The sequence below is a fragment of the Dermacentor variabilis genome, chromosome 4 (assembly GCF_050947875.1).
Source record: "Dermacentor variabilis isolate Ectoservices chromosome 4, ASM5094787v1, whole genome shotgun sequence".
Taxonomy (NCBI): Eukaryota; Metazoa; Arthropoda; class Arachnida; order Ixodida; family Ixodidae; genus Dermacentor; species Dermacentor variabilis.
The window spans coordinates 229,452,998-229,468,736 of NC_134571.1; the positions used below are offsets into that span (position 1 = coordinate 229,452,998).

Here is a 15,739-nt window from a genome sequence, read left to right on the forward strand (position 1 = left end):
CGGCGCGTGCGCAGTCGATCATGGCTTAATGACGGGATAAGAAGTTCCATCCGAGGATGACGTCAGGCGAGCAGGTGGAAAGAACAATACACTCGACGATGTAAACAGTGCCATGAATAAGCACACGTACAGTACATGCTGCGTGCGGAGTGACGTGTTGTGCGCTTGCCGTACGAAGCGACAGTCCAGAAAGCGGCGGGGTCACCTTGCGCAGTGAACGGCACAGTTTGGCGGCTATCACAGAAATGGCTGCGCCGGTATACACAAGAGCGAATGCAGGAACACCTTCTACACAAATTTCGACCACGTTAGCAGGACAGGCGCGAGGACTTAGACAGTTCGAATGGGGCGCAGTTCTTGCCTCGTGAACTGCAACGTTCCGTTTTCGTGGTCAGGTGGTGCGTGTCGCTGACACATTGGGGAGAGCGAGCGTCGGCGAGGGGATGGCGAGCGACGCGAAGGAAATTCTGGAAGGTCAGCACGAGCATACGGTTGGGGGGAAGGAGCAGCGTATTGGCAAAAGGGCTGGCTGCCGTACTGGAAGGGCTGAGAGGTGTCGCCGAACGCTTGAGGCCGACGGTGGCAATATCGGGCGACATGTCCGGGAGTGCAGCAAGAATAACAGATGGGACGATTGTCAGGCGTCCTTCAAGGATTAGCTTTCGGTGCGGTCCAAGATGCAGCATGGGCTTCCGGTGGCACCGGTTGGAAATGGGTCGCAAAAGACGCAGGCGGAGGCCTGCGTACTGCCTGCGCGTATGTAAGAGGCGCGGCCACAGGCAAGACACGCTGCGCATAGGTGAGAGGCGTGGCGACAGGCTGCACTGCCAGCGCAGAGTTGGAATTCGCGGCTGCAGGTGGCTGATGGCGTGCGGAAGGGACAACTTGGGAGACCTCTTTGGAAATGAGGGTGTGGAGCGTGTTTGGAAGATGGGAGGTGGGCTCCTGAGTGAAGGCGACTAAAGAAAGTCGGCGGGCAACTTCCTCACGCACGAAGTCCTTGACCTGTTGAAAGAATGAGGATGGGTCGTACATGCTGCCAAGGCTTTCCACCAAGTCGTCACTTCCCAGAGCACGCTGAGTCGAAGCGTGTTGCTTCCTTAACTCTTCATAACTTTGGCATAGGCTGACGACTTCGTACACAGTGCGTGGATTCCTGGCTAGGAGCATCTGGAATGCGCCGCCATCGATGTCCTTCAGTATATGGGGAATTCGCTCAGCTTCGGGCATTGCGGCGTACACTCGTGTACAAAGGTCCACGACGTCTTCAATGTAGCTCGTGAACGTTTTTGCCGTCTGCTGTGCTCGGGCGCGCAAGCGTTGTTTGGCGTGCAGCTTGCGAACAGCGGGTCGGCCGAACACTTCCGTAAAGGTTGTCTTGAAGATTGACCATGTGGGTAGGTCACTTTCATGGTTGTGAAACCAGAGTTGGGCAACACCAGCCAGATAAAAGATGACGTGGGTTAACTTCGCTGGATCATCCCACTTGTTGTGCGCGCTCACCCGTTCATATGACGCCAACCAGTCTTCTACGTCTTCGTCGTCTGCACCGCTGAAGATCTTGGGGTCCCGTTGTCGTGGAACGCCGGTGCAAGTGACGGACTGTGGCGTCGGTGCCGTTTGGGATGAGCTGTCGGTCATGGCAGGCGATAGCGTTCTTGATCACAGCTCCAGGGTTTCAAGTGACGGGGTTTGAGTACCCCGCACCTCCACCAATTGAGAAGAGGTTTATTGGCGGCTCCTGACGCAAAGGCGCAGCGACCGGGAACGGCGAGACAGCCCGAAGCACTGTCCAAAAAGACGACAGTAATCAACAGCGCGAGTGCAGCCGAGCCGCGCGTTGGCGATGCGGCTGTGCCGCGAGGCGCGTCTTCTTCTTCACAGTTCTTTCACACCCTGCATCAAGAACCGAACTTTCTTCAGACATGTCGGGGTTGATGTGGTGGAAGTGGTGAGTCATTTCCTCTACAAATATCGCAATATTTTTGTTTAACAGCTGCATGCGGGTTTCCAGCAGAGCTTCAGCTCGCTCTTTGTGCAGCACGCTCGTGAAGGTCATCAGGAAGCTGTTGTGGAACAGGTCCCATGTACTCAGTGTTGATTCTCGCTTTTCCAACCGCGTCCTGGCGGCGTCTTCTAAGGCGAAGCACACATGCCAGAGCTTGTTGCCGGAGTTCCACTTGTTGAATGCAGCAACCCTTTCGTATGCTTTCAGCCCATTTTCCAGGTCTTCGGTTGCAGCACGATGGAGGATGCTGGGGCTGTCATTGGGGTTGTAGACTTGGCCACAATCTTCTTGGTTGTCTCAGGTAGAAGTCCGTGTTTCGGGGGCAGGTGTTTTAGCCTGCGGCTTGCTCAATGGGATTGTGTTTTCTTTGCTGTTGAACCTGTGGCCAGAAAAACAGGCTACACTCAAAGCACAATTATAGTGGCAAACACAGTCAGCCATCGGCGAAAATTTGATCAGCGGGTCAAGCACATTGGTTTTTATATGTGAATCATCGAATGTTCCAGAATAATCGCTGGTGCCTGCGTGTCTTCCAGAAAGTACTACACAATCCGCGTCGTGCACACAATGAGATCACACAAGGTTCAGTAACAAGAGATGGCGGATCGAGCTATCGATAACATTCGTGAAACTTCGAATACATGCAGGTGCATTCTGCACTGCACGATGACATTTGTCAGATGGTGAAAAGTGGTCAGCCGAGAAAGATAGACAAGTACACATGTCAATATCTTTAGATCAGCATGTGGGTGCAGCGAAGTGGTAAGGAGAAGAAAGTAAAGCTCCGAAGATGTTTCTCATCGTAGAAAAGTGACGTTTCCATCAATGAGAGGCGCACAACATCGATGCCATCTTGGGAACTATGCGCGCCCGTTATGGGGGGTGGGGGGGGGGGGGCAGCCGTACCCCTACTTCGGAGGTGCTTTAAAAATTCCTGCATGTGGAAAAAAGAAACAGAAAAGGCGAAACGTAAGAAATGCAGTAATCCCTCATTATAAAGAAATTGCTTCACTCGAAATATCGCTTTATTCAAAATTTTTTCCAGTCCCAACCCAGACGCAGTCCCGACCTTTAGGACTAGCCCTTTGCAAAGCCTCTACGTCGATTGGTCATTGCACTACCAAAGGACATATTTAACTTCCTCCTACGCCCTGAAAGTTAACTCAGATGTTAAACATCCTTGTCATTCTACTATATGCGACTTGTCCACTGCTAGGCTGTTTCGTAACCGCCCAGCCACTAGGCCTCCTCTGTCCCTCCGGTTGGAAGCACTCTAAAAAAAAACGGGGTCCCTCTTTTACACAATGTCCTAATGGCTCCTACACGGCTTCCACTGCCTGCCTTGGGAGTGGCAGACTATCCAATGTGACATCTCTTTCTTAGAATTATCGAAACGAGCCCCAGAGGCACACATATATTCGCATTTTCTGGAACTCGAGGAGAAGTACTCATGTGATGAATTTTACATAGATGCTTCGAAGTCTCCAGCTGGTGTTTCTTACGCAGCTCTGGGACCCTCACTTTCAACATCTGGGCCACTAAACCCACACACCAGTGTCTTTACAGCTGAAGCATATACCATTCTTAAGGCTATTCAACACATACGGCTCACAAATATCGCTAAGGCTATTGTCTTCACAGACTCATTAAATGTAGTGAGAGCCCTAATTAGCTTACGAAAGCATAAGAATTCGGTTTTTAATGAGCTGTATAGCTTGTTGTGCTTCGCATACATGTGCAACCAAGCTATTATCCTATGCTGGGTACCTGGCCATAAAGGTATAAAAGGCAACGTAGCTGCTGACGAAAATGCTACGTCAGTGAGTTTTAGTGACACAGATGGAAATATCCCCATTCCTGTCACAGACTTAAAGCCCTTTCTGCGCCGTAAATTGAGGAATCATTGGCTAGCAGAGTGGGATACACAAATGTTGAATAAGTTACACATTATAAAACCAAAATTTCAGAATTGAATAAGTGACAAAACAGCATGGTACAAGAAAGTACTTCTTTGCCGATTAAGAATAGGACACACTTACAGCGCTCACTCCTACCTCTTGACTGGCGGGGATCCCCCTACTTGTAGTAGGTGCGGCGATAGCCTGACAGTCCTCCATGTTCTTATCCAGTGCCCTGCAATAGGAACAGAGAGGAAAAAGTATTTCCCTTCTGCATATTGGGAAAATATACCTCTTCACCCTGCATTTTTTCTTAGTGACGAACCATTTTTTAAACTGCAAATAGTCTTAGATTTTTTAGCCGAAACCGACATCCTGAAAATCATTTGGCCAGGCAATTTTTAGCACATGACTAACAGCCCTGCATTCAAGGGCTCTCTTGAAACTCTGGTGTCAGTGTTATGTTTTATTGCATAATGTTTTAACGAAAGCCCATTGCCATAGCCCACATCACTACCTAGCCACCGTCATTATTTTAGCAACAATATATTCTACGTCACTTACAGCTACAGGTTTTAGGCCCTTTTACAGCCATGTGACATCTACCGTGAGGAAATCATTGTGCACGCCATCCATAATACATTGTCAACATTACCACTTGTCATGGTGCTCTTTGGCGAAACCTGGCCTTTGCGCCATAAAACACCACACATCATCATCATCAAGTGCAAGGCACTGCAGTTTTTAAGATATTTAGATACGTTGATGGCTTTCTAATTTTTATTGACTGCTCTTCTGATGCCTTCACTCTGGAAACAAAGAAACCGTTAGAAACAATACAGAAGTGCTTAGTTCCCCTTCAAAGTACTTGTGAGTTGCCGGTCTATTTGCTTTCTTGATCTTTACCTGAGCTTTCAGGACAGCCAAACATGTTGGTCGTATGAGCTGTGAGCCAGCAAGCCACTTCTGCCATATACGTCGGCACATTGTAAGCTTGTTAAGTGGGCCATTATCAGTTTGTGCTCAAGAATGCCCTTAGCAAGTCTTGCTGCCATGTAGTGGACGCAAGTTTTGAAAAGCAAACTCGATGTTTGTCCTTGGCTTGATATTGTTACGGAGCAAGATGCAGACGAAAAGCTATGTACAAGTATATTTACAATAAAATACGCTGCGCTTGGCCAAGAGGCAACAGCCCGCGCTAGCTTCTAATCGTCGTCGTCTTCTTACTGCTCGGCTCTTTGTCATTGGAAATACTACCCCCGGCGGCAAAAGCGCCCTCCCGGAGCGACTAAAGGCCGGAGTCTGAAGCAGTGTGGTAGGTCGTGAGCCTACTGACGTGCACGACATCAGTAGATGCCAGAGTAGATGACGAGGTTGAGCTCACAGGAGCAATTTCGTACGTCACAGGCGTCACCTGGCGCATCACACGGTAGGGCCTTGTGTATCGCGAAAGGAGCTTTTCGGAAAGTCCGACGTGACGAGAGGGCAACCACAGGAGCACGAGTACACCAGGCAAAAACTGTACGTCACGGTGGCGGGCGTTGTACTGACGCTGCTGCGTGGTTTGCGAGTGCGTCAGTCGAGCACAGGCAAGCAGGCGTGCATGGTCGGCGAGGGTGATGGCGTCGCGCGCATACTCAGTTGTTGAGATCGCAGCAGGAGAAAGTACCGCGTCAAGGGGCAAGGTCGGTTCGCGACCATAGAGTAGATAAAATGGAGAAAATCCGGCGGTGCCGTGCCGGGAAGAATTATAAGCAAATGTGACGTAAGGAAGGACAACGTCCCAGTCGCGGTGGTCCTTCGAAACGTACTTGGACAGCATGTCGGTAAGAGTACGGTTTAACCGCTCTGTCAGGCCATTGGTTTGAGGATGGTATGAAGTAGTCAGCTTGTGTTGAATAGAGCGGGAATGCACAATGTCGGCGTTAACTTTCGAGAGGAAGTTACGACCACGGTCAGTAAGCAGCTGTCACGGGGTGCCATGCACTAAGATAATGTCACGCAAGAGAAAGTCCGCGACGTCAGTGGCGCAACTGGCAGGGAGAGCTCGCGTGATAGCGTATCGGGTGGCGTAATCAGTTGCGACGGCTACCCATTTGTTCCCAGAGGATGACGTGGGAAAGGGACCGAGGAGGTCTAATCCAACACGAAAGAACAGTTCCACAGGGACGTGATCGGCTGGAGATGACCGACAGGTAGCACCTGAGGTGTTTTCCGACACTGGCAGGGATCACAGGCAGCAACATAGCATCGGACGGAGCGAGCGAGACGAGGGCAATAGAAGCGGCGGACGCGGTCGTACATGTGGGTTACCCCAAGATGTCCAGCAGTGGGTGCGTCATGCATCTCAAAGAGCACAATCTGTGGTAGATGTTTTGGCACGGCAAGAAGATTAGATCCGTCAGGGAGGAAGTTCCTTCAATACAGAATGCCGCCCTGGAGGACATATCGGCGAACGGATGCATCGGTAGGTGTTGAGCGCAGACGCTCGATGAGTACTCGCAGCGATAGGTATCGGTACTGCTCATCAGCGATGTTAGCGAAGGCAGACACAGAGAAAATGCTGTCGGCGGTACTACTGTCGGCGTTGTCAGGCTCGTCTACCGGGTAGCGAGACAGGCAGTCAGCGTCCTTGTGTAGTCGGCCAGATTTGTAGGTGACAGAGAACGAATATTCTTGGAGGCGTAAGGCCCAGCGACCAAGTCTTCCTGTAGGGTCTTTGAATGAGCATAACCAGCAAAGCGCGTGATAGTCTGTGACAACAGAAAAGTGTCGGCCATATAAGTATGGGCGGAACTTCGCAACCGCCCAAACTAGGGCCAGACACTCACGCTCAGTGATCGAATAGTTGCGCTCCGCAGGCGAGAGGAGCCGTCTTGCGTAAGCGATAACACGGTCGTGGCCACGCTGGTGTTGTGCCAGTACTGCGCCAATTCCGTGACCGCTGGCATCAGTACGGACTTCGGTAGGCACAGAAGGATCGAAATGGGCCAGAACGGGAGGCGTTGTGAGAAGGTCGATTAGAAGCGAGAATGCAGAGGCCTCGTTATTCCCCCACTGGAAAGGGGCGTCTTTTTTCAAAAGCTCGGTTAGTGGTCGTGATATGGCCGCGAAATTTTCCACGAAACGGCTGAAGTACGAGCAAAGGCCGATGAAGCTGCGCACATCCTTGACACACTTTGGAACAGGGAAGTGCGTAACAGCATGGATCTTGCCTGGGTATGGTTGCACTCCGTTCGCGTCAACGAGATGTCCAAGGACGGTAATCTGGCGACGGCCGAATTGGCACTTCGATGCATTGAGTTGCAGAACGGCTCACCGAAAAACGTCCAGGACTGCTGAGAGGCGCTCGAGGTGCGTAGCGAATGTTGGGGAGAATACTATAACGTCGTCCAAGTAGCACAGGCACGTCGACCATTTGAAACCGTGAAGAAGGGAGTCCATCATGCGTTCAAAAGTGGCAGGAGTGTTACATAGACCAAACGGCATCACTTTGAATTGATAAAGATCGTCGGGTGTTACAAAGGCAGTCTTCTCGCGGTCGAGATCGTCCACGGCAATCTGCCAATAGCCGGAGCGAAGGTCAAGAAAGGAGAAATAGCGAGCACCGTGGAGGCAGTCAAGGGCGTCATCAATGTTAGGTAGGGGATACACGTCCTTTTTGGTAACCCTGTTAAGGTGCCGATAATCCACGCAAAAGTGCCATGAGCCATCCTTCTTTTTTACCAGCACAACAGGTGACGCCCATGGACTACATGACAGTTCAATAATGTTCTTGGCAAGCATTTTGCGAACTTCGGTGCGAATAACTTGACGCTCAACCAGTGATACTCGATACGGGCGGCGATGAATAGGAGGTGCATCGCCGGTATTAATGCAATGTTTGACAGCTGTTTGGGCCAAAGGATGATCGTTAAAGTAAAAAATATCTTGGTAGGAAATCCGCACGCGGTAGAGCGCACGAGCGTGCTCGGAAGGCATGTCGGGTGCAATCATTTTCTGTAAGTTGACGATGGTACAAGTTGCCGGCTGCGACGGTAGAGGAGGATCGGCTGAATGGTCGTCTACTGAAATCGATGCTACAGAGTGATCCTCGAATGAGCAATGTTGGGCCAGAAACATCCCGCGTGGCAGCACTTGTGTCGTCAAGCCAAAATTGACCACTGGCAGGCAGACGCAATTCGCCGTAATAGATAAAACTGTATGAGGTACTGTGATCCAGTGTGTAAGGAGGACGTCTTGCATAGGAGCCGCGATGTAGTGACCGTCGGGGACTGGTGGGGATGACACGAAGTCAACGTAAGTCAGTGCCGAAGGTGGCAAGCGAACGAAGTCGACGGAACAGAGGCGAGTAGGGTGTTGTTCAGCGGGATCCAGAACAGGCAGGTCGAGGCAGAGAGTACTGGCGGAGCAATCGATGAGAGCAGAATGTGCGGAGAGGAAGTCTAAGCCGAGGATGATGTCATGGGGACAGTGAGCGATGACTGTGAATCGTACGATTGCTGAGCGATTGGTGAAGGATACGCGGGCGGTACACATACCAATTACGGGGGCTGTTCCGCCATTGGCGACACGGACAACAGGCATCGTGGCGGGCGTGATCATTTTCTTGAGCCGGTTACGAAGGTCAGCGCTCATTACGGACAAATGCGCCCCAGTGTCTATGAGTGCAGACACAGAAACACCGTCGACTTGCACGTCAAGAAGGTTCAGATGAGTGGGCAACGTCAGTAGAGGATTTGGCGGCGTAGGGAGCAATGCAGCGTCACCTCGAGGCGCTGCATCGTCTAGTTTTCCGGCTGGGAGCGGCGTCCGAAGGGGGTCGGCGAATAGGAGTGATGGGGCTGGGGAGAGCGAGAAAAGTCGTCATTGCGGCGAAGGCGAACGAGAATAGGAGCGGTTCGGTGCAGGAGAATCCGTGGCGGCGTTATCGGAGCGTGCGGCATAGGGACGAGAAGGGCCACCTGGGGGGCGAGAGTAGGCAGTATAAGTAGGCCGGGTCGGGAAACTCCAGCGACTGCAACAGTGCCGACAAATGTGCCGGATTCGATGGCAGTGGAAACAAATGGGCTTGTCGTCAGCAGTGCGCCATTCAGATGGGTTGCGGAAACGTGGTGGGTAAGAAGATGCGGGATGGGGCGGAATCGAAGAAGTCGGGCGGGTATCAGGACGATTGGCCGAGCAGATGCTGTGAAGACCCATGTTTTCGAACTCTTGGCGGAGAACTGCCTGGATCAGTGAGACCGTGACTGCAGATGTGTTGGTGGGACTGGAGTCGAAGGCAGCCGGATAGGCGGCCTCGATGTCACGCTGGACGGCAGTGTTGTTGGCAGTGTTGTTGGGACGAGGAGTGTCGGCACAGGAAGATGTCGCTGGGGTGTTGGGCATGGGGGCAAACTGCTGGTCAATAAGTCAGCTTTTAGCGAGTTCCAGGCGGCGGCACTCTTTTATAACAGCATCCACCGTCGCTACGTTGTTGCAAACGAGCAAGTTGAAGGCGTCATCGGCAATGCTTTTGAGGATGTGGGCAACCTTGTCGGACTCAGTCATGTGGGTGTCAACTTTGCGGCACAGAGCCAAGACGTCGTGAATGTACGTGACATAGGGCTCTGTTGACGTCTGCACACGGCCGGAAAGCGCCTTCTCCGCAGCAAGTTGGTGACCGTAGGGGTTGCCAAACAAGTCTCGAAGCTGTGTCTTAAGTGAATCCCAACTGGTGAACTCATCTTTGTGCGTGCGATACCAAACTCTAGGTGTGCCACCGAGGTAAAATACTATGTTGGCGAGCATAATAGTAGGGTCCCACCGGTTATTGCGGCTGACGTGTTCATACAAGCTGATCCAGTCATCGACGTCTTCCCCATCTTTGCCCGAGAATACGCCAGGATCACGGGGAGCGGGGAGACTGATGTAGGTCGTCGAGGTAGCAGCAGGTGTCGGAGCCGGCGGAGTCGAGTTGTCGTCGCCGGGAGCCATGAAGGAAGGCTCGACGTACCGTCTTCTGCGAAGCTCCGTGACGAGGTACAGGGAATGTCCACCTCCACCAGATATGTTAAGGAGGAAGACGCAGACGAAAAGCTATGTACAAGTATATTTACAGTAAAATACGCTGCACTTGGCCAAGAGGCAACAGCCCGCGCTAGCTTCTAATCGTCGTCGTCTTCTTACTGCTCGGCTCTTCGTTATTGGAAATACTATCCCGTAGCAATATCCTAAGGTCGTGCAGCTGTCTGTCGCGTAACGCATTTTAAGAGAAGCGCGATCCAGAACGCAGATGTCAGTTGCCGATGTCCCTCCCGGCAAACGCCCTAAACTAAGTGTTGTATCTTACATGCACGGGATATCCCATAACCTGAAAAAAATGGCCCAAAGGGCACATGTAAGAGTTTTCTTTACTGCTCCCAACAACCTCGGCAAGCTTTGCAAGTTGACGGTTCCAAATGCCGCCCTGTCTGATAAGTGCACTAAGCATCACCGCAACAAGTTTGTCGAGTGTGTTCACCATGTGGTTTACAACCTCCCACATTCGTGTGGGAAGCAATATATTGGACAAACTGGGCATTGCCTCAATGATGGGTTCCGCGAACACCGCAGCGTAAAAAATGGCACTGGTGGGTTATTGGCGATTCATTGTCGCAATTGTGGCTGCAAAGCTATCGAGGACGATTGCACGATTGTGTCCCCTCCCTGTAGGGTGCGCACAGGTCCTTGAAAACCTTGATAACCCTTGAATTTGAATATTTCGTTTTCAAGGCCCTTGAAAATCCTGGACTTTTTGCTGCTCCTTGAAAATCCTTGAATTCCTAGTGTAGTACATGCAAATGGCTATTAATAAAGTAAACCTAGTTAAAATATTTGTATTTTCAGTATCTTGTTTCACTATATGCGTTTCAGGCGTAAAAAATCAGTTTGTGCTAATATAGCCAATGTTGCGCGACGGTTAGCTACGTTGAGCCACTCGGCTCTGAAGCCAACTTGAGCCGATTCAATCCAATCCTATCTTGGCGCTTTGTTATGGTGGTTGACGGCATTGCATTGTGCGGTCGCTTCTGCACCGGACTTGTTGCAGCTGAAACATCTGAATACAAAGCAAATGCCTGGGAAAAGCTAATCTCAAGGTGCGTGGCTTCACAACGACACTTACAAAGACTGGATTGCACCAAATATGACGAGTGAGCATTGTGCAAGATGCAGACCTAGCAGAAAGACCTTCGATATCACCAACATGGGCGAGTCAGCGTTAAAGAGCCATATGAAGAGTGCTAAGCATGCTGGTGTCATGAAGATTGCAGCCAACAGCTCGGTGCAAAGGTACTTAGTTCCAAGTACGGGGCAACAGTCAGCCGTCCCACCTTTTTCGCAATAGGGAAAGCTAGACGATGCTTGCAAGGCACACGAGCTGGTGACGAACGCGGAAATTTAGTGGACTTTGAAGGTTGTCACATCGCATTTCTCCTATCGGTCGTCGTCAGAAGCAGGCCAGCTATTCCAGCATATGTTCCCGGACAGTGGCGCGCGTGGCCAAAGCATTTTCTTGCGGAGAGAAAAAATGTGCCTATGTGACGTGCCATGGTTTGGGACCCTTCTTTTCATCTGCTGTGCAACAGGAGATAAAAGATTGCGATTACTGTGTGGTACTCTTCAACGAGTCAACGAACGACTATCTCCAGCGGAAACAATTGGATGTTCACATCCGGTTTTGGAATTCGTCTTACAAGGTGGCATCAAGGTACTATACCTCGGTGTTTATGGGGCACTCGACATCCGAGGACATCCAAGGAACGCTGCTGACTGCACTCGAGCCTTTCCCTCTTGAGAAGATTCTTCAGATTAGAATGGATGGTCCCAATGTCAACCTGAAGTTACTCAAGAATTTCCAAGAGCACATGCATCAAGCATACCAAGTTCAATGTCTGCACATTGGGACTTGTGGCCTCCACACCATGCACAACGCCTACAGGGCAGGTGTTACAGCAAGTGGGGACTTGACTGTCTGCTCTCCAGTCTGAGCACGCTTTTCCGTGGTTCTCCTGCAAGGAGGGAGGACTTCCCAGCAGTTACCGGTCAGGAGGCTTTTCCCCTGAACTTTGTTACCCACCGGTGGTTGAACAATATGCCTGTGATAGAGAGAGCCTTGCTGCTGTGGTGCGACATTAAGAAGTTTATTGCAGCTGCAAGGAAGAAGGAAGTAAGCCCCCCAAAGTGTGGATCATTTCACAACTTGTGTGAGTTTGCCAGGGATGACTTACTGCTAGAAAGCCTTCAATTTGCACTGGATGTGGCCATGACCCTCAAGCCATTCCTCACTGAGAACCAAACGGATCAGCCCATGGTGTTCTGTCTTGCAAGAGACTTGGAAACTGTGGTCAGGAAGCTACTGACGAAGTTTCTGAAGTGCTCGGTCTTGTCTTCAGCAAAAGGAGCCACTGGTCTGCTGATGGTGAACATTGAAAGCACCAAGAACCACACTCCACTTGAAAAGGTGGACGTAGGCCATGCCACTGAACAGACTGTCAGGAAAACTAAAGCACGCCAGAAGGACGTGTTCCAGTTTTGCAAGGAATGCAAACGCTTCTTGATCAGTGTGACAAAGAAAGTGCTTGAGAGAAGTCCACTGAGGTTCCCAGTTGTTAGGAGTTTGTCCTCTCTGGACCCACGACAAATGTGTGCTGAACCAGATGAGGGCCTGGCCGGCTTCAGAAGAGTGTTGGATTCTCTCATTACAGCGGGCAGAATGTCTAAGCACCAAAGAGACGCTGTACTAGGGGAGTACACCGAGTTCTTGCAGGAAGAGATGCATAACCTGCGAATGTTCGAGAAGAACGTAAACACGTTGGACGAGTTCTTGACTGAGCTGATTAAGTTTAATTCATCATATGGGGAACTGTGGAAAGTCGTCAAGCTTTTTCTTGTGCTCTGCCACGGACAGGCCACTGTGGAGTGAGGGTTTAGCGTGAACCGCCAGGTTGCTGTAGAAAACCTGAAGGACCTGTCGTACATTTCACAGCATATTGTATGCGACGCTGCGGGCAAGGCAGGGGGCATCCTTAACGTCCCTATTACAAAAGAGCTGAGGACTGCTGTATCAGCTGCCCTGCAGCAGTATGCTGCATATCTGAAAGCAGAAAAAAAGAAGCAATGTGATGATGTAAGGGAATCAAAGAGGCGCTGCATCAACGAAGAGATTGACGCAATGAAAAAAAAAAAGAAAAAAGAAACTCGAGACAACAATAGCTGACCTCCAGGCTTCAGCGGATACGTATGCTGGAAAGGCAGAAGCAGCTAATGATCTGAAGTATGTGGTCAGATCAAATAGTCTGAGGAAGGCTGCACGAAGCAAGACTGAGGAACTGTGTAGCCTCAACCAGAAGATTCAGGAAAAACGGCAGGAGCTCCCCTGAAGTTGCCATTAACACTTTTGCAGAATGGATTGCTGTTCGACATTGGCGCAATGCACTGCAGGGCGTTTTTCAAGACGGAACATATATTATGTTGGTTTAGTGCAATACAATCTGTTCCTTGAAATGTTTGTTTTTTCGACTTTGTTCAGTAATATTATGTTGGTTTAGTGCAGTACAAGCTGTTCCTTGAAATGTTTTTTTTTTTTCGACTTTATTCAGTAATGTTATGTTGGTTTAGTGCAATACAAGCTGTTCCTTGAAATGTTTTTTTTTTTTTTTCGACTTTGTTCAGTAAAATTTGTACCTGATATTGAAAACTGCTGCATGTAGCTTTGTGTTGAGGCCTTGAAGATACTCCAACTGGGCCTTGAAATTCCTTGAATATCCTTGAATTTTTCCCTTTTGAGTCTGTGCGAACCCTTGGCCCTCTGGCAGGACACAACTCATCCGTGAAATAACTGAAGCGCAGATGATTGCAAAGTTGAGTGATAAGCGTGTTAGTTTCCCTTCACTGGCTCTCACAGAAAAAGAACTAAGTTTCTTGTAGGTGGCATCACATGACTTATAACTGTGTTACATGAATGCGCAGTCTATACTGCATCACATATATAAACTGATTCAGTGGCACAATAAATTTAGTTGAAAGTTTGTGCTTGGTGTGTGTTCTTCTTCTCTTATATCTGTGTCTTTTTTGTTGTGCAAAATACTTGAGTAATGGATTACCAACTTGGGTTTCGAATGCTGCTCTCATGATGATTCCCTGTATTTTCTTTCTCATGCAGAACGAAAATTTGTCTGTAAGATGTAGAGTTTAAGTTCATTAATGTTATGACCTGGTTGGTTGAAATACTCGGTGACGGCTTTGTGAAGCTTTTTAGCTATGTCCCCGTGCGATGTGTGTTTAATCTGACGTTCATTGATTGTCCCGTTTCACTGATATATTGTTTCTTACAGAAGAAACATTCAAGCATATAAATCACATCCGAACTTGTGCAAGTAAAGCTAGATTTGGCTTTGTGTGTGCTTTTAATTTTAGTGTAACTCCGAAAGTGCCTGCAGGTTTTGCACCTGAGGCAACAACATGGTTTCACTGCGGGGGAATGATGTTGGCTGACTTTTTGCATGCACTGACATGTCTTTAAGGTTCCTGTTGTGGCAATAGGTAACCCTTGGTACATCGGGGAACGCTTTTCTCAGACACTCATTACTCGATAATATAGGGTGGTACAGTCGAACCCACTTATAACGATACTGGTTTTAGCAATATATCGGTTTTAAGAAGGAGAAGCTGCTGCACCATCAACTTTTGTATGTTTTCCATTGTGAAATAAACCACTTACTTCAATGTCCCGATGCCACATTATCGGTTATAATGATGAAGTCTGGCTGCTGGGTGTCCGAGCTGAAAGGTAGTGAGAGGCGAAATCCTTGAGAAGAAAAAAGAAAACGAGAAATTTGAGCCGCTGCACGATGGGCCGCTGCTCCAACAGCCGCCGTGTGCTCATTTTCCAGCCATCTCCACCCGGCTCTCTTTCATCGCCCTTCGACACCGCTGAACACGAATGGGCTGCACCCATAGCTCTACGCCACCCCACCCTCCGAAGCATGAATGGACCACGCCAACTGCGCCGCTCGCAGATTACTCGCATGTTGCTCACTGGCTCCTCATTCTGCACAGTTCTGTGAACAGCTTAATCACTCGCATTCGTCGTTGGCTGCGTCAAAGTCGTTCCTGGCCACGCGGTTTCTCAGCTTCGCTTGACTCGCTGCCGAAACGGAAGATAGCTAATCCACCCGCTGATCATCGGCAATGCAAAACGTTGCCGGTGAAAAGAAAGCGCACAGCTATAGATTTGGAAACTAAGTGCATGTAACCAATGAGACAATTGTCGTGAACATGCTTGCATCAGATAGCAACGGCGACGACGGCAGCTATGACGCGGTAGGGCAGGCGGCCTCAACGTTGTCCTCACAGAAGGCCCTGCAGATGATTCAGTCCCTTTGGAGCTTGGTTTTCACGAGAAACCTTCCACTGCACAACATGGAACACTTGGATGCCTTGGAGAAGGATGGCGCAAGCTTCGCATAAAGCATGCATGGCTGACAAACATAGGCTTTTCTCGTGCAAGCCAGTGAGAAGTACATGGCAAGATGCGTTTGGCGATCTCTCCTCAGCGTTTCTGCAGGATTTTTCAAGCTGACAGGCTGCCGCAGTAACAGGCTGACAGCTGGCAGGCTGCCACCGAAACATTGCCTCCTGCTTTCACCTTGTTCTCGTTTTATGATCTACAGTGATAAATGGCTCTGTCAGTCTCCAGGCGAAAGTGTCCGACTTTGGAGCAGAAAGTTCTGCTGATAAAAAAAGTGGAAAAAGTTAGCCGGCAGAGAACTGGCATTGTGAAGGAATTCGACACACCGCCATCTACTTTATG

At 49.8% G+C, this 15,739-nt stretch overlaps 1 protein-coding gene and 1 pseudogene across 6 annotated transcripts in view; both read left to right on the forward strand.

Annotated features, from left to right (window-relative positions):
• The window catches only part of ric8a (ric8 guanine nucleotide exchange factor A), a 513,564-nt gene that overhangs the window by 284,959 nt on the left and 212,866 nt on the right, over positions 1 to 15,739 (forward strand). The window lies entirely within an intron of this gene.
• LOC142577677 (uncharacterized) lies at positions 11,132 to 13,487 on the forward strand (annotated as a pseudogene).